The sequence below is a fragment of the Anomaloglossus baeobatrachus genome, chromosome 1 (assembly GCF_048569485.1).
Source record: "Anomaloglossus baeobatrachus isolate aAnoBae1 chromosome 1, aAnoBae1.hap1, whole genome shotgun sequence".
Classification (NCBI taxonomy): Eukaryota; Metazoa; Chordata; class Amphibia; order Anura; family Aromobatidae; genus Anomaloglossus; species Anomaloglossus baeobatrachus.
The window spans coordinates 622756291-622783947 of NC_134353.1; the positions used below are offsets into that span (position 1 = coordinate 622756291).

The window sequence follows — 27657 nt, forward strand, 5'->3', positions numbered from 1 at the left end:
ACAGCGCCGACCATAATCTCGCGCATTTAGCTCACCAGCGCGAACAAGGGCAGCTATGTTTTCTGCTCTTCCCGCGATATGGCAGAGCGCACTGCACCTTCTCGAGCCAACCGAACTGCACAGGCACGAGATTTGAAAATGCAACAAGGATGATGAGGGAGGCATCATCACGTCAATCAAGAAAGGAGCACGCCTATCTGAGCCACACAGTTAAATAGCATACGTAATGGTTATGTTTTATACAGTTATTTTTGGGGTCCGGAAAGGGAGTCAGGGCACAAGGTGCACCTTCATAGAATGCAGCCCAGGAGCTGCAGAAGATGACACTTAGTTTAATAGTGAAAAATCTGGTGACAAGTTCCCTTTAATTTGAGGGTTTTATTGTCCAGATTAAACTAGTCCGACTACACACCCTCTGATTAGGAGCTGTCTATAGACTTTGTATACAGAGTGCCTGGTGTTGGAGAGCTTTCTGAGCTCTGCTGCTTTGCTAAATATAGCAATCATTGAAGGGAGGAAGGGGTAGAAACAAATCCAGTACTGATGTCCATAAAAAAAAAAAAAAAAAAAAAAAAAAAAGATGCACCCAGTAAACCAAATGATACATAGTTAGCTACAAGAATCTCCTTATCTACATCAAGATGCTCTTTGATGAAGTAGCAAAAACCTGCTGACAGATTCCATTTTTAAGTCCTCGTTCACAACACACAGACCTACAGATAACTAGAAAGGCTTGCATGATATTTTTTGACATTGGCACAAAAAGTTACGTGTAAGCCCTGGGTCGGCCAAACATACTTGTGTATTGGCACTAGCAAGCAAGAATAGGCTTTGCTGAAATCCATCCGTGAGTCCTCATTTGCTTGACATAAGTCAGTGAACATTCGAAGTGACTAAGGCATCTTGGATTCCCCACCAATTTCACTTAAATTCAACCATTTGAAATTAGTTTTCTGGGATAATATTTTAGGTTTGTAGCGGTGTAAAATAAAAAGCAGAGCTGTGTCTCTCCCTCCTTGGCTCCAGTGACGTCTCTCCACCGCTGCTCTAGTCCCCCCCAGCTGCAGAAGTCACATGCGCTTGTTGATGTGACGTTATCATTACAAGATTGAAGCACTGGAGCTTTCAAGGGCAAGTCACAGCTGTTCATTTAATAAACCTACATGCCATTGGTTAACCGGACAACCCATAAAACCCCTTAGTGACCACCAATACGACTTAAAACTGAAGAAGGCTATGTGCAGAAGGTGCATTTTGTCATGCACTTTGAGAAATCTACATGTCTATCCTGAAGTCATAAGAAAAAAAAAAAATATATCTCTATATCTCTCATTTGAATATGTTAAAAACATTGCAGAATTACTGCCACAAAGTGACATGCCAGGTTTGAATTATTTGACCTGGTCACTCGGACAGGCTCGACTTGTGTACCGACGATAATGGAAGTCAATTAGCATTTTCCAACAGATGTTCCCCCATTGACTTCCATTATTCTCAGTACACTAGTGGAGTGTCAAGCTGATGGCTGTGTACATTAAAGATGGTTAGTGAAACCCCCATGACTGTACATTATCTTGAGATGTCGAAGAAACAAGCATCATGGAATGGATTTTTAGCAAAACCCAGTAATCGCTCCATTTTTGATCATTTACATCAACAAATCTTTGGGGAACTAAAAGTTTATAATGGATACGGTTTCTAAAATTAAAAAGCATAGGGAGAGGGAGGAGACATAGAATGTGACTCCATATTGCTTGTCACTTATAAAATTATCCCTTCTTATTGATTGGGCCTGCTGTCAGAAAAAAAAAGTTTACTATCAGTTTCTCACCGGAAGAATGAAAGGTGTCAATATGGCTGAACATCCTGCAGTCACTTTACAGAACAGGAAATTCAGTTAAAGAGAACCAACCATCAGGATTAAAGTAAAGCCAGTGTTATACTGGTTGTAGGATGCTGAATGTAAGCATACCTTTTGTTCTGAGATTGGAGGTTTTATTTCAGAAATGTGTGCAAGTAACGTTACAGCAATGTGCCTGCCTGGCCTTCCTTCCACTGTCGCCGTCACAGACCAATTCTGGCACCTGCTCATTCGCATTTATCAGTATTGCAGCACACTCTTCACCAAATGGCATCAAAGTCAGCACCTTCGCATAGTGCCATCTTTGTGAATACTCTGTCTTTTCATTGGACTGATGGATGCACAATGCCAGCGCGGCACATGCACCCTCACATCTTCAGCTCTCGTTGTGGCCATGGGAGTGCACGCGATCACAACCGAAGTGGAGACTGGCCCCAAAAAAAAAAAAATCAACTCACTGGTCTCCTGTAAAGTGTGCCTCTTGTCTTCTGGGTGCGGTCTGCGATCGTGTGCGGGGAACGGATCTTGAGGGGTGGCCAGTGTCCACTTCTGTTGTGACCACGCGTACTCCCGCGGTAACGAGAGCCGAGGATGCGAGGGCGCTTGCGCCACCCTCGCATCACTCATTAGTCCAATGAAGGCAGAGTCTTCACAACGATGGTCCTGGAGGTGCCGCCTATGCATAGGCGGCGACTCAATCTTAGTGATGAGTTTGCTGTAATACTGATAAATGCTAATGAGCATGGGCTGGAATAAAAGTCTATGAAGGCGACAGGGGGAAGGCAGGGGCGGGGATAGATAGCAAGACCTGACCTTCCATTTTCACGCCCCTGTTGCACCTGTCAAACAGCAGTGCATTGCGGAAACTTTACTTGCACACATTCCTGTAATAAATCATCTAATCTCAGGCTGAAGGTATGCCTAATGCCTGGATTTAGCATCCTAGTATTAGTATAGCACTGGCATTACGTTAGACATGAAAATCCTGCTGGTTGGTTCTCTTTAAATCTTAGTACATAAAACAGATTCAACTGCTGCACTAATTTCGGGTCAATATCTCAAACACAAAAAAAAAAAAAAAAAGCAGCAAACAGAAAGTGCACATCAAGCTAGCAACCGTAAGAGCACATCCAACAATACTCGCTGCTATTATAGTAACCAACCTGTCCAATTACCACCACATAAATACAGCAGTAACACAATGTAACAAAGCCATCAATCTGACTCAAGCAGATTAAACTTTAAAACACAGGAAGTTACCATAATGGACAAAACCAAATTAATACTTAGTCAATGAGACCTTAATGGATATGGATTTGTAATATATGAGAACTTAGTTAATCGTTACAACCCCAAGTTAGATTCAATTCTCAAGGTGTGCCTTGAGCAGGACACCACCCTGCAGTCTCCTTACTTCCTTACTGATGGGGGAGAGTACTGCTCCCTGAGTAACAGTTCTAATCTAACTTTACCTGCTACTGTGACACTAATGTTCTGAAGTCTATTCTCAGTATATTTACATATGACAATGCCACAGAACAACCACAAGGCTCTGAGAAAAATTGAAGGAGTGAATAGAACTGTTCTGGATAATGCATATAGTGGAGCTTGGAATTTAGATTTTTTTTAGGACCGATAGCTGCTGTCCTGTTAGTTAACTGCTCTATAGAAATCAATGGTCTGGAGAAAGCCGACTGGCATCTCAGGATTTCTCCTCTCCTGAAGCTTAATTACTGTGCATACTTCATGAGGCTCCGGTGGTCGATCTCTTTGGCAACAAGCTGTACACTATGCAAGATAAAAGCTTTCATAGCCTGAGAATGACCGCAGATAGAATAAGCAAGTCAAATACAATTTTTAATATTTTAATGCCAACTAAAGCAATTTAAATAACATGAAAATAAGGTTGGATGTGGTTTACTGAAAAAGCCTGTTGCAAAAAATACAACACAATAATTACTTAATACTTTAAATAAGAACCTCTAGAGAACTAGGATATTACTTAAAACTGTATTAATTATTTTTAAAAAGGATTTTTCCCTACTAGGACATTTCTGGATATCAAAAGATCCTTATAGAGAGTGGTATTCCTATAGATATGACATACCGTATTTTTCGCTTTATAAGACGCACCCCCAAATTTGGTGAAGGAAAAGAGATTTTTTTTTTTAATGTTAAATGGGGTCCATCTTATAATGCCAGTGTCCGTCTAACAAATCATATAGGGTATATGTCCCTCATCGCCCCCCCATCCTAAAATTAGCCCCCTTAATCTGGATATGGCCCCCTATGGATGGCACACGTTCCCCTGTGTTCGATATCGCCCCCATGCTGCTGCCCATTGTAAAATAAAACACTCTTTCCTTACCTCCTCCAGCGCTGATCTCCCTCCGGGCTTCTGTTCCTCCACTTCCTGGATCTTGGTGTCGATCATGTGATCGGCACAGCAGAGGGACTTCATCTCTGCGTGCCTGATCACAGTGGAAGCAGGAGATCGGGGAGACATGCTGGAGGTGGCAAGTAAAGCTTTCTTTTATTTTAGGATGAGCAGCAGCATGGGGGCCATATGTAACACAGGGGGGGGCATGTGCCAGCACAGTGGGACGCAGGCTCATATAATATGCATCGCTGTCCCAGCCCGTCACTGCGGTGCGGTGAGAGTGAGTGAGTGAGTGAGTAAGTGAGAGAAACCTTAGGACGCAGTCGCACTTGCAAGTAACTCGCGCAAGAATCGAGTCGCATCACCCAGCACAACCTGCTGCTCTATGGACATGAGAGTGCTGCTGCATAGAAATACATGCAGCTCCATGCTCCTGTCCAGAGAGCGGCAGGCTGTGCCGGGTGATGCGACTCGATACACGCAAGTGTGACTCCGGTCTTAAAAGGGAAACAAACTTTATCCCATTAATCCGAGGGTGAAGCACTAAGTTTCGACCAATGCCCGAAGTGTTTGCTTCTCAGTTGCACCTGTGATACCACATAGACAGTGCTGCAGGCAATGAGCTCAGCCCCCTGTGCCATCCACATCACTACTGCATCTAAAGACTGGGGCAATGGTTGTGACAGAGCTGGACCCAGAGAGCAAGTAAAGCTCTATTATGTTTGTATATTTATTTATAGGTTAGCTTATGGACTAACAAATGGGGCAATCCCTTTACCTACCATTATTTAGAGGGAACCTGTCAGTGCAGTATGCACCCAGAACCATGAGCAGTTCTGGGTGCATATTTCTATTCCCTGCCTAACTGTCCCTTTATCTAGCAGCATAAATAAAGAGATATTTAGAAAACGTATTTCTAAAGATCCTTTATGATATGCTAATGAGCGCAGGGACTAGTCCCAAGGGCATTAGTTCCTGCGCTCATTCCACCCTCTTAGCATGGTAGCATGCTCAAAGGGGCGTGCCAACATGCTATTGAATGCAGAATCACCAGCGGTGACACACGAACCTATGTCCACTAATCTGAATGCCCGGCACTTCCGGTCATGCACAGTATGAAGACCGTTTTATGCGTCCCGGCTTAAGACGTCTAGTGTGCATGACTGGAAGTGCCTGGACCCCTGATCAGCAGTCACAGGTACGTGCATCACCACTGGTGATGCTGCATTGAATAGCATGTTACCACACCCCTGTGGGCATGCTACCATGTTAAAAGGGCAGAATGAGCGCAGGAACTAACGCCCTTGCGACTAGTCCCTGCTTTTATTAGCATATCATAAAAGATCTTTAAAGAAGTTGTCCAGTTACCAAAACTGATTTTTTTTTTCTGATAAATCTTGCTAATATGTGCCCCTCAACACATCTATTATGTTTTTTCAGCAAAATTACCTTTCATTGTGCACTAGCAGCACATGCTCATTGCTGGCTCCAGCTCTGATGGGGTTAATCTCTCCTCTGACTTCCTGTGTTCAGTTCCTACAAGTCCCAGAATTCTTTGTGGCTCTAGGGCGGTGTCTAGCTTATGTAACACACCCACTGTGTCTAATACACCCACTCTGCTCCCACCCAAACCCTCCTCCCTGCCTCTTCCCAGTGGATGTGCACTGAGATCAATTACACAGAGACAGCAGCAGCTCTACACAGCCAGGGAAAGAAAGTGTGCGCGCGTATATACAGTATTTGTATGTGTGTGTATATACAGTGTGTGTGCGTATATATCTTTTTCTATATTTTTGGTTCCCAGCCGGGTACAAATAGGCAGCTGGGGGTTGGGGGCAGCCCGTACCTGCCTGCTGTACCCGGCTAGCATACAAAAATATGGCGAAGCCCATGTCATTTTTTTTTTTCTTTTTGGGTAAAAAAACTGCATAGTCCTGGATGGAGGATGCTGAGCCTTGTAGTCCTGCACCTGCTGTCTGCTCTCCTGCATACACTAGTGAATGGAGGATGCTGAGCCTTGTAGTTCTGCAGCTGCTGTCTGCTCTCCTGCATACACTAGTGAATGGATGATGCTGAGCCTTGTAGTTCTGCAGCTGCTGTCTGCTCTCCTGCATACAATGAACATTTTGAATAAGGAAATGACATCAGACCTTTTTTTTTTTTTCATCAACAATCTTTAATGGCATTGTGCACCGATTAAAAACGCAGTGAACAAAAACGCAGCAAAAAAAATCGCACCAAATCGCAGCAAAAACGTGACATGCAGCACCGCAGGTGACAGAGCAGAGCAAGTTGGTGACATGCTGTGCCCTGACACATAGTGTGCTGCATGTCACTGTATCCACTCTGGGACTTGTTGTGCAAGTGAACGGATGATACATGTCACTAACTGTCTCCACTGTGGTACTTGTTCTGCAGGTGAGAGTGTATACAGTTGGTACTATGCAGCAGACATCACAGAGTGGAGACAGATAGTGACATTTAGCATCCGGTCACCTGCACAAGTCCCAGAGTGGATACAGTTAGTGACATGTAGCATCCGGTCACCTGCACAACAAGTCCCAGAGGGGAGACAGATAGTGACATGCAGCACACTATGTGTCAGAGCAGATCATGTCACTGTCTCCACTCAGGGACTTGTTGTGCAGGTGACCGGATGCTACATGTCACTGCCTCCACTCTGGGACTTGTTGTGCAGGTGACCGGATGATACATGTCACTAACTGCACCACTCTGATTTCTGCTGCATAAAATAAATGAAAAATATGATATGTACTTGACTGGACTTTTTAATTATACCTGTGTATGAAAATATTAACTGTTTTAATCAATGTCAACTAAAAAAAAAAATATTATTAGATAAACAGATAACATTATTAACAGTTAAAGGGGTATTCCCATGTCCAAGATCCACTACTACTATGTAGTAGATGTAATAATAAGAATATTAGCAAATATATCGCATTATAAATGTAGTGTAGCTCTCGTGATAAGCCATGTCACTTACCTCATGGGCAGGGGCATTCCAACGGCCTAGGCATCAATGGCAACGAACAGTATCAACTTTCACTATATGATTGGTTGTAACCATGGATACCTTAGAGTTAATCACTTCCACATCAGGTAAGATACATGGCTAATCACGAGATGTATACTACGTTTCAAATTGCATATATTTGCTAATATTATTATTATAACACCTCATACATATTGAGATAGGATCTTGGTGATGGGAATACCCCAAAACTAAAACAAAGGAAAACAGAAATGCTGGACAAGCCAATAGTCACTTAATTTGACTACGTACTTGTCTGTCCTCACAGCACTCACAATACACCAAGTGAGTATTTGACGTTACAGTAATGAACCTGTTATGCTACTGCAAGTCTTCTTTTTTCTAAGTTTCATCCACATTATGAATACACTATATCTGGCCACAAACTACATTTTGATAGAGCGTGGACCGCTAAAGTGAAGTGACCACATGATTGCATGTATGCAAATTGCATATTTTTAATAACACCCTCTCCTCTCCCAACAACGGAAAATCCTCTGAGCAACCAGAGCACGCAATGTGAGGATTTTTAAGTCTGCAGTAACATAGTGGAACATAGTACCAGGTGACTTGGATTTCAAGACCACACAACCACTTTAACTACAAACATTACCATGCTCTATCCAGGACTGTATGCTGGAGGGAGAGGCAGGGGGAGCAGAACTACAAGGCTCAGCATCCTCCATTCACTAGTGTATGCATGAGAGCAGACAGCAGCTGCAGAACTACAAGGCTCAGCATCCTCCATTCACTAGTGTATGCAGGAGAGCAGACAGCAGCTGCAGAACTACAAGGCTCAGCATCCTCCATTCACTAGTGTAAGCAGGAGAGAAGACAGCAGCTGCAGAACTACAAAGCTCAGCATACTCCATCCCGGACTGTATGCAGTTTTTTGCCAAAAAAAAAAATAAAAAAATGACGTGGGCTTCGCCATATTTTGTATGCTAGCCGGGTACAGCAGGCAGGTACGGGCTGCCCCCAACCCCCAGCTGCCTATTTGTACCCGGCTGGGAACCAAAAATATAGAGAAGCCCTTTTTTTTTTTTTTAATTATTTCATGAATTTCATGAAATAATTTAAAAAAAAAAAAAATGACGTGAGCTTCGCCTAATTTTGGTGTCCAGCCGGGTACAACTAGGCAGCTGGGGATTGGAATCCACAGTGAAGGGTGCCCAAGCTTTCTGGGCACCCCCACTGCGAATTGCAGTCCGCAGCCACCCCAGAAAATGGCGCTTTCATAGAAGCGCCATCTTCTGGCGCTGTATCCAACTCTTCCAGCTGCCCTGATGCCGGGTGGCTAGCCGGGTAATAATGGAGTTAGGGATAGCTGTATATTATCAGCTAGCCCTAAGCCCGAAATTCATGGTGTCACGCCAATATTAGACATGGCCACCATGAATTTCTAGTAATGATAAAAAAAAAAAAAAAAAAAAAAAAACACACAACACAGAGAAAAATATTTTTATTAGAAATAAAACACAACACAATTAGTGACTCCATCTTTATTGAAATAAACCCCCCTCCGCAGTAATCCTGGGTTAGGGTCCCGCGCCGTCCAATCCGGATCCAATATCATCTGATCGGTTTGCTGGAAGGCAAAGCGATCAGATGATTGTCAGGATCAAGTGCTTGAATCACATCACACATCAGCTGATTGTGTATAAAAGCCGGTTATACAATCAGCTGATGCATCAGTGCAAAAAAAAAAAATAAATAAATAAATACTAACGTCTGTGATGATTACCGGCAGCTCCTGCAGCGATCGATTGGACAGGAGTATGATCCTGTCCCATCGCTGCAGGAGCTGCCGGTAATCAGCTGATGAAGTCCCCTGACAGCAGGATCAGCTGATAGCCGGCCGGGCGCGAAAAAGCCGGCGAGACTACGATCAGCTGATGCGTCAGGTGACTGCATCAGGTGATCCACCGCCAGGTCCTGCAAGCTTCGTGCGTGCCCCGGGGAGACTGCACACAGCCGAAGCGGCGGGACCGAGACAGGGGCTGGAAGCAGGCATGGCACCGGGACCCTGCAGACAGGTGAGTATGACATACACACACACACACACACTGTATATATACACACACACACGCACACTGTATATACGCACACTGTATGCACACACTGTATATACGCACACACACACTGTGCACACACACACTGTATATACGCACACTGTATATACGCACACACACACTGTATATACGCACACACACACTGTATATACGCACACACACACTGTATATACGCACACTGTATATACGCACACACACACTGTATATACGCACACACACACTGTATATACGCACACACACACACTGTATATACGCACACACACACACTGTATATACGCACACACACACACACTGTATATACACACACACACTGTATATACACACACACACTGTATATACACACACACACTGTATATACACACACACACTGTATATACACACACACACTGTATATACGCACACACACTGTATATACGCACACACACTGTATATACGCACACACACTGTATATACGCACACACACTGTATATACGCACACACACACACTGTATATACGCACACACACACTGTATATACGCACACACACACACTGTATATACGCACACACACACACTGTATATACGCACACACACACTGTATATACGCACACACACACACTGTATATACGCACACACACACACTGTATATACGCACACACACACACACTGTATATACGCACACACACACTGTATATACGCACACACACACTGTATATACGCACACACACACACTGTATATACGCACACACACACTGTATATACGCACACACACACTGTATATACGCACACACACACTGTATATACGCACACACACTGTATATACGCACACACACTGTATATACGCACACACACTGTATATACGCACACACACTGTATATACGCACACACACACACTGTATATACGCACACACACACACTGTATATACGCACACACACACACACTGTATATACGCACACACACACACACTGTATATACGCACACTGTATATACGCACACACACACTGTATATACGCACACTGTATATACGCACACACACACACTGTATATACGCACACACACACACTGTATATACGCACACACACACACACACTGTATATACGCACACACTGTATATACGCGCACACACACACTGTATATACGCACACACACACAGTATACGCACACACACACACACTGTATACGCACACACACACACTGTATACGCACACACACACACTGTATACACACACACACACACTGTATACACGCACACACACACACTGTATATACGCACACACACACACTGTATATACGCACACACACACACTGTATATACGCACACACACACACTGTATATACGCACACACACTGTATATACGCACACACACACACTGTATATACGCACACACACACACACACACACACTGTATATACGCACACACACACTGTATATACACACACACACACACTGTATATACACACACACACACTGTATATACACACACACACTGTATATACACACACACACACTGTATATACACACACATACACACTCACTCCGCGTCCTGTCACCTGTGCTGCTGGTGGGAGTATATTATCACACTGCCGACACCGCCCGCTCTCCTGACAGCTGAGCACAGCGGGCGGGTGGACAGTGTGATCACATACTTGCGTGACAGGGGGGATTTCAGTGGAGGAAACCCCTCCTGTACTCCACACTGGAGCCCATACCTCCCACAGCTGAGTAAACGCGCGCTCTGCCTTCACCGCTCCACACACAGGCGACCTCCGGATCCTCCCCTCGATGCTGGGCTGTGACGTCAGGTAGTCACCGCCCACAGCCCAGTCAATCACTGTGAGTGGCGCCGGCATCCTGTGACGTACCCGTCCAGTTTGAGAGCCCGGAAATGCCGGGACGTCAGAGGATGCAGGCGGCCACAGCTCCAGGGGGTCATGTGACTGGCACTGAGCGTGCAGGATAGCGCCGCTCAGTGCCAGAACTGGAAACAGAAGCCAATGCAGAAGATGCAGACAATGGTAAGTGAGAATCATTGGGGGGAAAAAAAAAAAAAAAAAAATGGGTGAACCACCCCTTTAATTTAATCGTATGAACGTATACCTTACCATGATATAAAAATAAACGATTGATTTTTATCCTTTTGATATTTTTCAAAGTCTAATATCAAGATTTTCTATATATGCCATAGCATTATCATTTACAGTATAGAAATCATTCTTGTCACCATGGTAGGATCTCAGGGGCCACTCAACAATGTGCTAGATAGTTTGACGATCTTTAGAAATGCTTTTTCTAAACATCTCTTTATTTATGCTTACTAGATAGAGGGACAGTTAGGGCTGCTTCTCACTTGCGAGTTTCTCGCAGTAGAGCAATGCGAGAAAAACTCGCATTGGAATCGGACACATGTTAGTGAATGATTCAGCTCTCATCTGCGATTTTTTTCTCAGTCCAAATCGGACTGAGAAAAAAAAAAAAAATCGCAGCATGCTGCTTTTTTGCGAGTTTCTCGCACCATTTGTCCCAATGATTTCCTATGGAAGGGGATTAAAAGTAGGATCACACACGCGCACCAGCGTTCACATTTGCGAGTGTGGCAGTAACTTCACTCATTAAATATTCAACAAATGAATGTGACATCACATTCCCAAAGGTAAATTAAATGACACATGTGTAATAGCTTTTATATAATTAAGATGTTGCATGAAACTAGCATCGCAAACGCGACACACACGCGAGCACAAAGCATCACAGTTGCATTGCACTCACACCTAACGTGAACTAAAATCAGCCGAGTATTTTTCAGCCCAGTCGGACCGATTTTACTCGCATAGATGTGTTTCCAGCCTAAGGCAGGTATTAGCAGTATGTACCCAGAACTGGTTGTGGTTCTGGGTACATACTGCACCTCACAGGTTCACTTTAAGGAGGCCTGTAATAATGTTGGTCTCTCAATTACGTATAGCAAACAATCTACATTATTTTTAATTGAAGCCATAGATTATGGTTTTGATTACAATCCCTCATCTATACAAGTATTTGGACCCAATACGGTTGTGATAAAATCTACGATTAGACACCACACCATGCAGAGTGATGTACCATAAGAACATTGACAAGATGTTATATGCATACACCACCAGGACTAAATTATAAATATGGAGCTTCCAGAAATCATTAGTACTAAAAGACAACCACAGAACCCAGTACAGTGGAACCTTGGTTAACGAGAACAATCCGTTCCGGGAGTGCGCTTGTAAAGCAAGTTGCTCATCTAGCATAGCAAAAATAGAATTATTCTTATCGGTAATTCAGTTTCTAAGAACCCTCCACGACAGCACAACAGGAGGATGACTCCCCGCCCTAATAGGGACAGGAAACACAGAGGTTAAAAGGCCCCTCCCCGCCCTCCTCTCCAATGTCGTTTTCAAGTACCACACCGGTATGATTGCTCAAGTGTTGTTTGTTTATTTACATTTGTCCAACAAGCATAAGTACGTGAAGTAGGGAGGGAAATCCATGCTGTCGTGGAGGGTTCTTAGAAACCAAATTAACGGTAAGAATAATTCTATTATCTCCAATCACCCTCCACGACAGCACAACAGGAGGAATACCAACAAAATCCTTGGGAGGGGGGCTAGAAACAACAGCTTTCAATACTTTGACCGAAAGCCAAGTCTTTGTTAGCGGTCAGATCAATGGAGAGGAGGGCGGGGAGGAGCCTTTTAACCTCTTTGTGCTTCCCGTTCCTATTAGGGCGGGGAGTCATCCTCCTGTTGTACTGTCGTGGAGGGTTATTGAAGAAATTTCCCATAGGAAATAATGGAAGCTCAGACAATTTGTTCAACGTCCCATCCAGGTCCCCTATTGTGCCATTCCACACATGCACAAACACACATTATGCTCACCTTACCTTCTGTTCCCTCGACTGCCTTCTAGTTCTTGTAGTCCTCCAGTACAGGATGTGTATCGGACAACCAGGGCTGTGGAGTCTGTATAAAATGGACCGGCTCCGAAAATATATATAATAAATTCGGTACAATAATTCAATGCAGAATGTGCTAAATATTTTTTCATAGTTATTTGGGAAAGTTATGAAATGTCCTATAAATGGCTGTTCTATTCCTGATCTAAGGCTACATTCACACACCGCGTTTTTTTGAGGATATGTTTTTCAGCTGCAAAAGCAGATCAGATTTTCAAAAACCGCATCACCGGAAAGGTTTTTGAGCTCATAGATAATGTTTTCAATAGCAAAAGCAGATTAGAAAAACACCACAAACTGACATGCCCATTCTTTGTGAGGATCCGTTTTTGAGCCCAAAAACGGATCCTCACAAAACTATGTGTCTGAATGTCCTATCTTGAAACCCATTGCCTTTGCTGGGATGCCCAGAGTCACTGCATTTCACTGAATTATTTTGCCATTAATGTTCGATATGTTTGTGACAAAGAAATTGTTAACAAGACACTGGCAGTAAAAGATACTAAAGCTCATCACATCAGCCAGTTTCTCCAGGCCTTAGTGGAAAAAGTTCTGCAAGATTATGAACTCAAAAAAGAACAGGTTCTTGCTATTGTAATGGACAATGCTTCAAACATAAGTACAATTTAACTGATGAAAGAGTAATGAACAACAGCTAGAAGAAAATTTAGGATTCAGTATGTTTGTGATGAAAGGCCACAGTGCTGTTCATGTAACTGAGGAGCAAACAGATATTACAACAGAAGAACAGCAAAATGATACTTTAGCGTTAGATGATCTTGCTGAAGCTGCTTCAAAACACTTTCATATTCATCACATGCACTGTGTTGTGCACACGCTGCAGCTGGCAATAAGAGTCTGCAAGAGGGACATGCTTGAAATCTGATTGGAAAAGTGAGGAAATTGATTATTTCCGCTAGAACCCCTATAATTGATTCCATCTTGAAGAGACGTGCTGGGAAAGAGGCAATTGTCGATCAAGCCACTCAGTAGGGCAGCACTTATTTAATGATTGAGCGATTGCTTGAACTAAAACCATTTCTTATAGATATGGCGAACCCTCAAGTAACCCTAAATGAAGTTCAATGGACACAGGTGGCTGAATTGAAGGAATTGCTTAATCACGCATTTACCCAGACTGAAAAATTACAAGCTGAGGATTTAACTCCTGGCATTTTCATAAGGGAGTGGAAGAACTTGCTATTTTGCCTGTCTCAAAGAGGAGGTTTAATCGCAGTTGGCATTTCTGCTTCAATGACATGGAGAGAGAGACAGCTATTGGAAAATAAAATTCTTCTGGCAGCTGTTAATGTGGACCCAAGTCATCGTATACTGCTTGATGATCAACAAGCTAAAGGAAAAGAAGCTCTGACTGAGGTATCAGTTAGGATGAGTGGCTACAGGACTGACAGGCGCAAGAGGACTTGGGTACCGACCGTGCTACCGCTGCCGCATCTTCATCCTCATCAGATGAGGAGTTTAACTTTGACAAGTATTTGGATGACATGGAGCAGGCAAAGCGTTGCCGCAAGGAAAAAGATTTCACTGCGTCTCCTATAGCAGCAGATTGACCAGATTTCAGCAAAATTTTTCACTTGCTCTCAAAGAAATAGAAAAATTCAACCGTTCATCAAAACTGACTGCATGAGGCAATTCCTTTATACCTGGAAATTGTTACAGATGTTGCCCATGTGGTTATGGCTTTGCCTCCAACCCAAGTTAGTGTAGAGAGGCTGTTCTCTAGCCTTAAAATTATTAGGTCAGATTTGAGGTCATCTATGAAGGAGGATCTGTTGGAGGCAAGTTAGGTTTAGAAATATTTGGACAGTGACACAAGTTTTGTTATTTTAGCTGTTTACAAAAACATGTTCAGAAATACAATTATATATATATATATATATATATATATATATATATATATATATATATATATATATATATATAATATGGGCTGAAAGTGCACACTCCCAGCTGCAATATGAGAGTTTTCACATCCAAATCGGAGAAAGGGTTTAGGAATCATAGGTCTGTAATGCATAGCCTCCTCTTTTTCAAGGGACCAAAAGTAATTGGACAAGGGACTCTAAGGGCTGCAATTAACTCTGAAGGCGTCTCCCTCGTTAACCTGTAATCAATGAAGTAGTTAAAAGGTCTGGGGTTGATTACAGGTGTGTGGTTTTGCATTTGGAAGTTGTTGCTGTGACCAGACAACATGCGGTCTAAGTAACTCTCAATTGAGGTGAAGCAGAACATCCTGAGGCTGAAAAAAAAAGAAACAATCCATCAGAGAGATAGCAGACATGCTTGGAGTAGCAAAATCAACAGTCGGGTACATTCTGAGAAAAAAGGAATTGACTGGTGAGCTTGGGAAGTCAAAAAGGCCTGGGCGTCCACGGATGACAACAGTGGTGGATGATCGCCGCATACTTTCTTTGGTGAAGAAGAACCCGTTCACAACATCAACTGAAGTCCAGAACACTCAGTGAAGTAGGTGTATCTGTCTCTAAGTCAACAGTAAAGAGAAGACTCCATGAAAGTAAATACAAAGGGTTCACATCTAGATGCAAACCATTCATCAATTCCAAAAATAGACAGGCCAGAGTTAAATTTGCTGAAAAACACCTCATGAAGCCAGCTCAGTTCTGGAAAAGTATTCTATGGACAGATGAGACAAAGATCAACCTGTACCAGAATGATGGGAAGAAAAAAGTTTGGAGAAGAAAGGGAACGGCACATGATCCAAGGCACACCACATCCTCTGTAAAACATGGTGGAGGCAACGTGATGGCATGGACATGCATGGCTTTCAATGGCACTGGGTCACTTGTGCTTATTGATGACATAACAGCAGACAAGAGTAGCCGGATGAATTCTGAAGTGTACCGGGATATACTTTCAGCCCAGATTCAGCCAAATGCCGCAAAGTTGATTGGATGGCGCTTCATAGTACAGATGGACAATGACCCCAAGCATACAGCCAAAGCTACCCAGGAGTTCATGAGTGCAAAAAAGTGGAACATTCGGCAATGGCCAAGTCCATCACCAGATCTTAACCCAATTGAGCATGCATTTCACTTGCTCAAATCCAGACTTAAGATGGAAAGACCCACAAACAAGCAAGACCTGAAGGCTGTGGCTGTAAAGGCCTGGCAAAGCATTAAGAAGGAGGAAACCCAGCGTTTGGTGATGTCCATGGGTTCCAGACTTAAGGCAGTGATTGCCTCCAAAGGATTCGCAACAAAATATTGAAAATAAAAATATTTTGTTTGGGTTTGGTTTATTTGTCCAATTACTTTTGACCTCCTAAAATGTGGAGTGTTTGTAAAGAAATGTGTGCAATTCCTACAATTTCTATCAGATATTTTTGTTCAAACCTTCAAATTAAACGTTACAATCTGCACTTGAATTCTGTTGTCGAGGTTTCATTTCAAATTCAATGTTTTATGTTCTAAGGATCTTGATTATTGTATCATAAAAATGATTAAATGTCTGATGTTCACATTGTACTACAATACATTTTTTACTTAAATATAACCAATATATGTGGGACTCAGTCGGAGTCGTGGAGGGAAATTGAGAAGTTGAAAGTCGCAGGTTTGGCTTACCGGCTCCACAGCCCTGCAGGTAACCATCGCGGCCGATGCCAAAGCTTCCGCTGCCAGCGCGCTGATGTCAAAGGCATGAGCCGCTTACCTCTGATTGGTCAGCACGCTGCCTTTGAGAAGAGTCTGACAGCAGAAGTTCCTCCATCGTCACAATGGTTATCAGATACACATCCTGTACTGGTGGACTACAAGAACCAGAAGGTCGGCAAGGGAACGGAAGGTAAGCATATGTGCGTGCACGTGTGGACTGCAAGAGTGGGTCAGAGAGCGGTGAAAGTACGGAAGCGTGTGCGGTATATGCTCGTACAGCAAAGATTGCTCGTAAACTGAGCTACAAATTTACAGCAAGCTTTCCTTGTATAGCGAAATACTCGCACACCAAGTTCCTCGTAAACCGAGGTTCCGCTGTACTTAGAAGTAGTGTCCAAACAGAATTCAGAAGCTAGTCTAAAGCTAGATGTACAACATCTCTCACCACAAAAGTAATAAAAAAAATAAATAAATATATAAATAGCTGTTCCATAGACTCTCTGCCTGGTTAAGACTAACAGGGAAGTTCTAGTTACAAAGTGTTCAATAAACAAAATTTGCAGGAATTGGGGGCCACATCAGTATTCCATGACTGCCAGTGAGGGTCCCTGCAAACTGCCTCCTGCCTGCCAAAATCCTTGAGCTCCTCTTTTGACAGGCACAAATTTCATTGTTGTGTAGTGACAAACACGAAACATCGTGCTGAGCCGGCTACAGAGCCTGAGAGGAGATGCTGGCAGGTAGCATACAGTTGCCAGGTCTCCTGTTCAGTGGACACCAAATATTGATGAGTGCTACATAATGATAGGCAGCATAGTGGGTCAGGGGTCCAGAGTTAAATTCCTCCCAAATGAAAGGATCTACAAGGAGTTTGTATGTTTTCACCGTGTTTATTTGGGTTTCCTTCTCCTTGCCAAAGACATACTGATAGGGAATTTAGATTGAGAGCCCGAATAAGGACAGTGATCATCAGGTCTTCAAAGCGCTTTGGCATTAATGGCGCTCTAGAAGTAAAATACATAAATCGATATTCATCTCTACAGCACTAGACTATAAACTATTGTCTGATATCCCACAGTCATATTGCCATTAATCTGTCTCTAACATCCTTGCTAATATATTTGTTAACAAGTAAATAACAGATGAAAGGTAATTTTGCTTCGGACAAAACATTTAGTTTGTAGTCTTATATATTCTGTAGCTCACAAAATAGTTCTAATTAAAATAATTCTATTTGTAAAGTTGCTGTATTGTTACTTAAACCCTAGACAACCCCCTTAGAGCACAAGTGTCATGTCGTCAGGTGCGTACCTGAGGAATACCACCATTTCTGGCCATTGTATAACTTGTATTGTGCATTGTTCACTCCTATCCAGACCCCCCCCCCTCCAACCCCTGTAAATTATAAACGCAGACATTTTCACAAAAGTAATCTAGACAAAGTGGAATATAGAGCAAGTGGAATCTGTGGATTCACAAAGCCAACATGATGCAGATGCAACCATTCATCAATATGTGAATATTGATGTACTTGCACTTTGTGGCTACAACTATGAAAACCATATTGGTCAGAGCAGCTTTATGGTGAAAATGGTCACTAGTGTCAAGAAGCTTTGTATAAATCAAAAGTACAAATGAGTGAGAAATGTAACATCTTAGCAGAGACACTTGCTTTATTCTACAAATATGAGCCGCTTTTATTCCTTGCCACTGCCTCCTAAACTCACTCACTCACTCACGGCGAAGAGGGAAAAAAAAACAAAAAAAAACCCCAAACACATACATAGCCTAGTTTTTTTTAAATCAAGATGGAATCTTATAATGAGGTGTCACATTATACCCCAAATTGCAGTGGTGCTTAAAAATGTTTGAACCCTTCATATTCCTGGACAAATTTGATCTATTTGATCCATCAGAGTGCACAAGTTCTAAAAGTAGATAAGGAGCAAAATCAGACACATGAATCAATGACTTTTAATAAACAGGAAAAATGATGTAATATCTCATATCTATGTGTGGCAAAAGTATGTGAACCTTTGATTTCATTATCTGGTGTGACCTCCATGGGCTGTATATTTCCATTTCTGATAATGGATTAGTCCTGCACATCTGCTTGGAGGAATTTTAGCAGATTCCTCTAGACAAAACAGCATCATCTCTGTCATGGGTCACCCATAAACTGTCAGGACTTTAGCCTCCTGGCCATTCCAAAATGAACCTAATGATTCTTTTGGAAGATGACGTATGTGCTTTTGTTGATATGATTCAGAATTTATATATAGATAGGTATCTATATCTCTATCTCGGTCCTGACTCAGATGAAGCAGAAGAGACCCAAACCTTGATACTACTACCACTGTTTGGCTATGTTCACACAGTGCATCTTTTATTGAGTCTTTGAGATCACAAAGATGCACCTAAATGCATGCATTTCCTTCTCCCAGCAAAGTCTATGAGATTTCTATTTTGCTGTCCACACAGTGCAGCTTGTGTTTGCATCTTGGCTGCGTTTTTGAAAATGCAGAATGTAAAATTTTTTTTTAATTTTTCCAGCGTTTGAGTCCATCCAGTCAAGAGATTTGACTAAAAAAAAAAAAAAAAAAAAAAAAAAAAGTGGGCAAAATACGGTAAAAATGCGTCCAAAACGCATGCATTTTTGCTGTGGGTGCACTTTTTGGGAACAAAAACGCATGTTTGTGGTTAGAAAAGATGCACTGTGTGAACATAGCCTAAACAGATTGAAATTTAAACCAAAAAGCTCTACTTTGGAGACAAGCATCCATAAAACATGAATCCAAAAGCCTTCAGACTGGTGCAGGTGATCTTTAACAAAGCTGCTGACATACTGCTCTCTGAAGAATATTGGGGTATCTTTCTTGCAATCCAGTCATGCACACCAGTGTTCATCAGTGTCCTCCGGATTCTGGACTCAAACCCCTTATGCACTGGGGGATTTTTAGTTTTTGCGCTTCTGGTTTTTCCTCCTTTTACTCTAAGGGCCATAACTATCTTAGGTGACTTGGATTTTTGGCAAGCGGGAAAAAAAAAAAAAATTCCAAAGTGTGTCAAAATAAGAAAAAAAAAAAAAATTAAAAAAAAATTCTGCAGGTTTTTTTGTTTTTTTTTAATTTAGTGTTAATTTTACCATAAAACTGACCTCGCAGTACATCTCATGGATACCAAACATGTATAATTTTTGCTTAAGTGGTATACGAAAAAAAAATAATAAGAATAATAAATAATGCTAATAAAATTTGAATAAATAAAATCTTTCTTTGTGTCACATTTTTTCGCGAGCCGTAACATTTTCAATTTTTGGGATGTCGGGCTATGTGAAGGCTTTTTTTTTTTTTTTTTAGAGACCCAAGGCGATGGTTTCCTTGATGTTATTTTGCGGTATATACAATGTTTCGATCGCCCGTTATAGAAAGATGACTGACTCACTGAGTTACTGGCTGTCATGACAACACATCGGCATCCCGCGATCGCGGGAGGGCAGATGAGGACTCAAAATTGTACGCCCTGTGGTGGTGCATGTTAAACACCACTGTCAGAGATTGACAGCAGCATTTAACAAGTTAGCAGTAGGCGGAGCACCACTCCAACCTGTGGCTATTAAAAAGCAGCTATTATCAGCAAGGAAAGATGCGGGCTCGGCCTGCAATCCCGCATCAACGGCATGGAGACGACCCATGACCTACAGAAAATATCACCGGTCATCTAGGTGTTTAAATAGCCAACGAGAGAGACCTTTAAGCTGGTGTCACACACCGCGACAACGACGTCGCTGCTACGTCACCATTTTCTGTGACGTTGCAGCGACGTCCCGTCGCTGTCGCTGTGTGTGACATCCAGCAACGACCTGGCCCCTGCTGTGAGGTCGCCGGTCGTTGCTGAATGTCCAGCTTCATTTTTTGGTCGTCACTCTCCCGCTGTGACACACACATCGCTGTGTGTGACAGCGAGAGAGCGACGAAATGAAGCGAGCAGGGAGCAGGAGCCGGCGTCTGGCAGCTGTGGTAAGCTGTAACCAGCGTAAACATCGGGTAATCAAGGGAAGACCTTTCCCTGGTTACCCGATATTTACCTTCGTTACCAGCCTCCGCTCTTGCTGCCAGTGCCGGCTCCTGCTCTGTGCACATGTGGCTGCAGTACACATCGGGTAATTAACCCAATGTATACTGTAGCAAGGAGAGCAAGGAGCCAGCGCTAAGCAGTGCGCGCGGCTCCTTGCTCTCTGCACTGTGACATGTAGCTGCAGCACACATCGGGTCAATTAACCCGATGTGTACTGTACCTAGGAGAGCAAGGAGCCAGCGCTAAGCGCGGCTCCCTGCTCTCTGCACATGTAGCACAGCGACGTTATGATCGCTGCTGCGTCGCTGTGTTTGACAGCTAAGCAGCGATCATAACAGCGATCATAACAGCGACTTACAAGGTCGCTGTTACGTCACCGAAAATGGTGACGTAACAGCGACGTCGTTGTCGCTGTCGCTTAGTGTGAACCCAGCTTTAGTTGCTTAGAGGTTACATTAGGGGTACTTCACACACAGCGAGATCGCTACTGAGTCACGTTTTTTGTGACGCAGCAGTGACCTCATTAGCGATCTCGCTGTGTGTGACACTGAGCAGCGATCTGGCCCCTGCTGTGAGATCGCTGCTCGTTACACACAGCCCTGGTTCGTTTTTTTATTGTTGCTCTCCCGCTGATAAGCACACATCGCTGTGTGTGACAGCGAGAGAGCAACAATCCTGAATGTGCAGGGAGCAGGAGCCGGCGTCTGACAGCCTGCGGTAAGCTATAACCAAGGTGGTTACCCGATATTTACCTTCGTTACCAGCCTCCGCAGCTCTCACGCTGCCAGTGCCGGCTCCTGCTCCCTGCACACGCTAAGCTAAGCGGTGTGCGCTGGTAACCATACCCGATGTTTACCTTAGTTACCAGTGTCCGCAGCTTCCAGACGCCGGCTCCGTACAAGCGCAGCGTCGCTTGCACGTCGCTGCTGGCTGGGGGCTGGTCACTGGTGAGATCTGCCCGTTTGACAGCTCACCAACAACCATGTAGCGACGCAGCAGCGATCCTGACCAGGTCAGATCGCTGGTGGGAATCGCTGCTGCGTCGCTAAAGTGTGACGGTACCCTTAGCCTCTTTTGTGATCTGGCAGACAATTATTTGCCTAGCACTTGGAGTGATCTTTGTTGGTAGACTGTGGTGGGTGGGGGCGAGTACAAACACTATGGATCGTTTGTAACCTTTTCCAACCTCATGAGCATCAACAACTCTTTCAAAAGATAAAAGAATATAGATATGAGAGCATGGGATCACAGCTAATTCTTTTTGTGAGGTAAACCATTTCCCTTCCTGTTTTTAAGTAATGTTTTACCCAAAAGAAAGATTCATTAGCAATCCGATGCTGTAATGTCTATATACCCTGTTATGTCCCCCCCTGTCCAGTAGATATCAGCTCATATTCCATTACGGTCAGACACGGCCATTACACAGTATACACCAGGGGCACATATATAAAGATACAAATCTTATTACAGGATTTTTTTTTTTTTTAAACATCCAATTGTGGAATTGATTATTCCAAGATCTATTGATTAAAATGAACTTTGTTCATGGGAAAACCCCTTTACATGTCACAGAATTTGCAGGATTCTGCCAATATTAAGGGTACGTTCCCACGATCAGGATTAGCAGCACGTTTTCCCTGCGTCCAAAATGCTGCATTGTACAGTGGATTTAATTTATAGAAATCTCCTGCCCTCTGTGCTTTTAGATGCTCCGTAAACGGATCTGCCGCGCAACTTCCCGAGCACCAGCATGTCAATTTATTCTTGCAGAGACACTAGTGCCCTGAGCGGGAGAACACAGCGTAACTATGCTGCATCAGTAATTGAGCGTGTGCAGAGATAATGCGTTCTCCCACCCAGGACGGTAGCATGCCCGGAAGAGAAAGTACCCTGCGTCCACAACGCCCCCTCATCCGGATAATGTGCACGTATCCTAACATACAGTAGTGGAAGGGGGTTGCTACTCTGATAAACTTATCGGACACCCATAGATCTTACCTAGTGTATTTATCAACAGGAAGCTTCAACAAGCACAAGACGATGGAACCCACTTATGGTCTCCAACTTAATTTAGATATTTAACAAGATAGATGATACCATCCTACCATTACCACATACTCAACTGCTCTATAGTAAGATAGAGACAACGGATGGCTCTTTTGTTGTGAGCCGTAATAAACGGTGCCAGAAAGTTTGACAACTTATAAAAGACTATTCCCCAGCCTGGACACAGCTGACACCCAACCACTGTTTACAGACAATTCACCACAATCTATAGAGCAACCTGCAGCCTTCACAAGGTCACATGGAATTAATAACCAGAAGACTGTACAGCGATGACACAGGCGGCATTACATGATGGGAAAGGGCATTCATTCATCACCAAAATATGATGCATCACTGCAGCTCACCAGTCCCAGGGACCCGCCTACCATCCCAGGAATGTGCATGCATTCTCTCCCCCCGCCCCCCTCCTCCCAGGGCCAGAGATATGCAACCCCCCCAGTGATGTGCATGCACTCTCCCCCCCAACCCCACCTCCTCCCAGGCCCAGAGATGTGCACCCCACCAGTCCCAGTGATGTGCATGCACTCGCTCCCCCCCTCCTGCCCATAGGGATGTGCACCCCCTGTCCCAGTGATGTGATTGCACTCTCTCCCCTTGCCCCGTCCTCCCAGGCCCAGAGATGTGCACCCCCCAGTGATGTACATGCACTCTCTCTCCCCCCCGCCCATAGGGATGTGCACCCCCAGTGATGTGCATGCACTCGCTCCCCCCTCCTGCCCATAGGGATATGCACCTCCAGTCGCAGTGATGTGAATGCACTCTCTCCCCTTGACCCCTCCTACAAGGCCCAGAGATGTGCACCCCGCATGCACTCTCTCCCCCCCTGCCCATAGGGATGTGCATGCACTCTCTCCCCTTGCCCCCTCCTCCCAGGCCCAGAGATGTGCACCCCCCAGTGATGTGCATGCACTCTCTCCCCCCCCCCCCTGTCCACAGGGATGTGCACCCCCCCAATGATGTGCATGTACTTCTCTTCCCCCAATCCCAGGGATGTGCACCTCCCCTGGCACTGAGGCCTGTTCACACCTGGCATTCCATAGCTGGCACTGCACTGGGCTCTTACCCTGGGAATGCCACCTCGCCTGATGCATCCACAGCCCCGTGGGCAGCAGGCATTGCTAGCAGTCGGTGTCAGCCATGTTGTATGCCGCTCCAGTATTTACAAACCTGCAGCAGCCAGCAATTCAGCCTTGGAGAAGGAGACGAGAGGGGGGAGGGGGCGGAAAGCAGCAGACAAAGGAAGCCAAAGCCCGAGACACAGACAAGGCTCCCAGCAAGGCTGCCCGTATCCCCGCCTCATGTGTCTGCTGCCTCCCACATACGAGCCGCGGTAATGACATCACACAGCGAGGATTCCTCCGGGAAACAATAGCTGTCTGACGTCATACACGCTCCAGCCACTGTGACGTCACTAACTCACGGGGAACACAAGGGGGCGTCGCTGCGCGCCAGGGGAGTGCTGCGTGCTGCAGGCAGGTGATGGAGACAAAGGCCCGGCGCCCACAAAACAGCCCTTACCTTCACCGGAGTGTTCCCTGCAGGTGCCCCCGGTACGGCCCCCTCCTCCTTTGTCAGATGCCGGGATTTTGTGGCAGAGCAGCTCCCGCCTCACTGTCCTTTCCTCTGAACTTCCAAGCCCTCCACTCAGACACTCCAGTTCTCGTTTTCTAGCCCCCCTCCCCCTTTCACACACTGCCAGATTTAGAGCTGGCTGCCTGTATACACTGCTGTGCAAGGACCAGGCCTCGCCTTCCTGCCAAATAATGATCCCATCAGAGCTGGCCCCTCCTCTCTGTGTTGGTGCAGGAGCGAGCTAGGCGCACGCGCACTGGGAGCCCGCTCTCCGCCGCGGTACGACTTAAATGCGCATGTGCGGCTGCTTTTTAGCGCGGCCACGGAGCGTGTAACAGACGGGGTAGCCTACTAGGCGCTGTGTTATCCGAGGTCACGTGCTGCGGCTGTTACAGTCTGTGGTGATATGTGTCAGCTGGCGGGACTCACTACAGGAGAAATGGCGGAGACGAGTGGCTGCTGTCATTATACTGTTGCTCATACAGCCCTGTGAATGGAAGGCTTCTCTGCTCCCGGGAAAGTGACGTTCATTTATCAGTATCCAGACAGTTGACAGTGGTACATTCTGCCGCCATGTTTTTAGAATAGGTTTTAACCCCTTCACTCCTCAGTGATTTTCCGTTTTTGTTTTTTTTCCTCCACTTCTTCCTAGAGCTATATGTTTTTTATTTTTCCATCAATCTTGCAGGATAAGGGCTTATTTTTTGTGGAACGAGTTGTACTTTTGAATGAAACCATTAGTTTTACCAAATAGTGTACTGGAAAACGGGAAAAAATTCCAAGTATGCAGAAGTTGCAAAAAAAAAGTGCAAATGCACAATAGTTTCATTCACCACGTTCACTATACACTGGAGAGCAGAATTAGCGAATAACACTCAATGTATTAAATGTTAAGGTCATTGTGTAGTCCTATGTGATTATATCCTAACATGAGTAAACTAGCAGCGTTTGAAGCTTATTCCATAAATTGAATTTATTCCAAAGCACATAAAAATGTAAATGAGATAAAAAAAAAAAAAACACTGATCAAAATTAGAGAACACTTTCAGATACCTGTTAATCTAGTGCTTGGTGCTAATTTCCTTAATTATCTGACAAACCTTATACAGTCATGGCCAAAAGTTTTGAGCATGACACCAAAATTATATTTTCACATGATCTGTTGCCCTCTGGTTTTTAATTGTGTTTGTCTGATGTTTACATCACATACAGAAATATAATTGCAATCATATTATGAGTACCAGAGAGAGAGGGGAGCCAGCACGATCTGAAAATGGCATGCATCATATAAAAAGTGCAAATTCACAGATTTATTCCAACTGTACTGTAATATAAATGAGATTTCTAGCAAATAATTGATCAATTCTTTGAGCCACCCCTGCCAACGTCATGGCAAATCTCAATAGGGGGGTCCTACTCTATATTCTGTATTTCATGTCCCATGCGGCCTCCTAGATAAAGTTAAAAGCAGAACCATAATGGAGCACACATACCTGTAACCTGTATATATAACCGCTTCTATGTTGCAAAAGAGGCAATTGTGGATAGAGGCCAGCCCAGGTCCCAGCATGTGGAGCAAGCTCTACACATACCAGGACTATATCAGAACTGACCCTCCCAGTGCCAGATAGCAACCATTGATAAAGGCGGACCAGATCCACGTATTGTGCTTAATTAGCAATGCCTGTGGAAAGGGTGAGGCAACTGAATGTGTACAGCTACCAACAGGAAGAATATATTGCAAACCAAGATCAGGCGTGCATAGCATGGTGGTGACCAGCCACCAGACATTTGTAGCATAACTACAACCAAACAGAGAGAGGGGAGCCAGCACGATCTGAAAATGGCATGCATCATCCTGTTGGTAGCTGTTCAGATTCAGTTACCTCACCCCTTTCCACAGGCAATGCTAATTAAGCACCATTCTTGGATCTGGTCCGCCTTTATCAATGGTTGCTGTTTGGCACTGGGAGGATCAGTTCTGATATAGTCCTGGTATGTGTAGAGCTTGCTCCACATGCTGGGACCTGGGCTGGTCTCTATCCACAATTGCCTTTTTTGCAACATGGAAGCGGCTATATACAGGTTACAGGTATGTGTGCTCCATTATGGTTCTGCTTTTAACTTTGTCTAGGAGGCCGCATGGCACATGAAATACAGAATATAGAGTAGGACCCCCTCTATTGAGATTTGCCGTGACGTTGGCAGGGGTGGCTCAAAGAATTGATCAATTATTTGCTAAAAATCTCAACTTTTTTATTATAGTACAGTTGGAATAAATCTGTGAATTTTCACTTTTTATATGATGCATGCCAATTTCAGATCGTGCTGGCTCCTTTTTTTCTCTGTTATGACTGTAGTTATGCTACAATTCTGGTGACTGACCATCACCATACTATGCACGCATGATTTTGGTTTGCAATGTATTCCTCCTGTTGGTAGCTGTTCAGATTCAGTTACCTCACCCCTTTCCACAGGCAATGCTAATTAAGCACCATTCTTGGATCTTGTCCGCCTTTATCAATGGTTGCTGTTTGGCACTGGGAGGATCAGTTCTGATATAGTCCTGGTATGTGTAGGGCTTGCTCCACATGCTGGGACCTGGGCTGGTCTCTACAAATACAATTAGATATATTCCAGGGGTCAATTTTATCTCAAAAATATATTAACCCCAAATTTCTAAAAAATTCTCCTTTATTATATCAAAGCTAAAAAAGACTCATAGACAAAAATACATACAATGTCTCAACTGGAATCAGCCAATACAGGGGTAGATACATAACAATAATTCATCCTTCAATCACAGATCAATATACATTTCTCCTCCTAAACAATTCCTCAGAGGGAAAAATTGCAATTTTTCAAGGATTTACATATGCTTCATACCGTTGATCATATTAGATATATTTTTCTTTAAACCAACCATTAAACTCACTGTTACACAGTGGTTTAGGAACTGAAAACAGAGACAAAAAG

At 43.9% G+C, this 27657-nt stretch overlaps 1 protein-coding gene across 4 annotated transcripts in view; it reads right to left on the reverse strand.

Moving 5' to 3' along the window:
- The window catches only part of SPIN1 (spindlin 1), a 97109-nt gene extending 72213 nt beyond the window's left edge, over window positions 1-24896 (reverse strand). For 2 of the 4 annotated variants that reach the window (XM_075318833.1, XM_075318812.1), the window contains exon 1: window positions 24628-24896. The gene's annotated coding sequence lies outside the window, so the exon portion shown is untranslated. The other 2 variants (XM_075318825.1, XM_075318819.1) reach the window with 2 other exon arrangements.
- Window positions 24897-27657: the final 2761 nt, after the last annotated feature.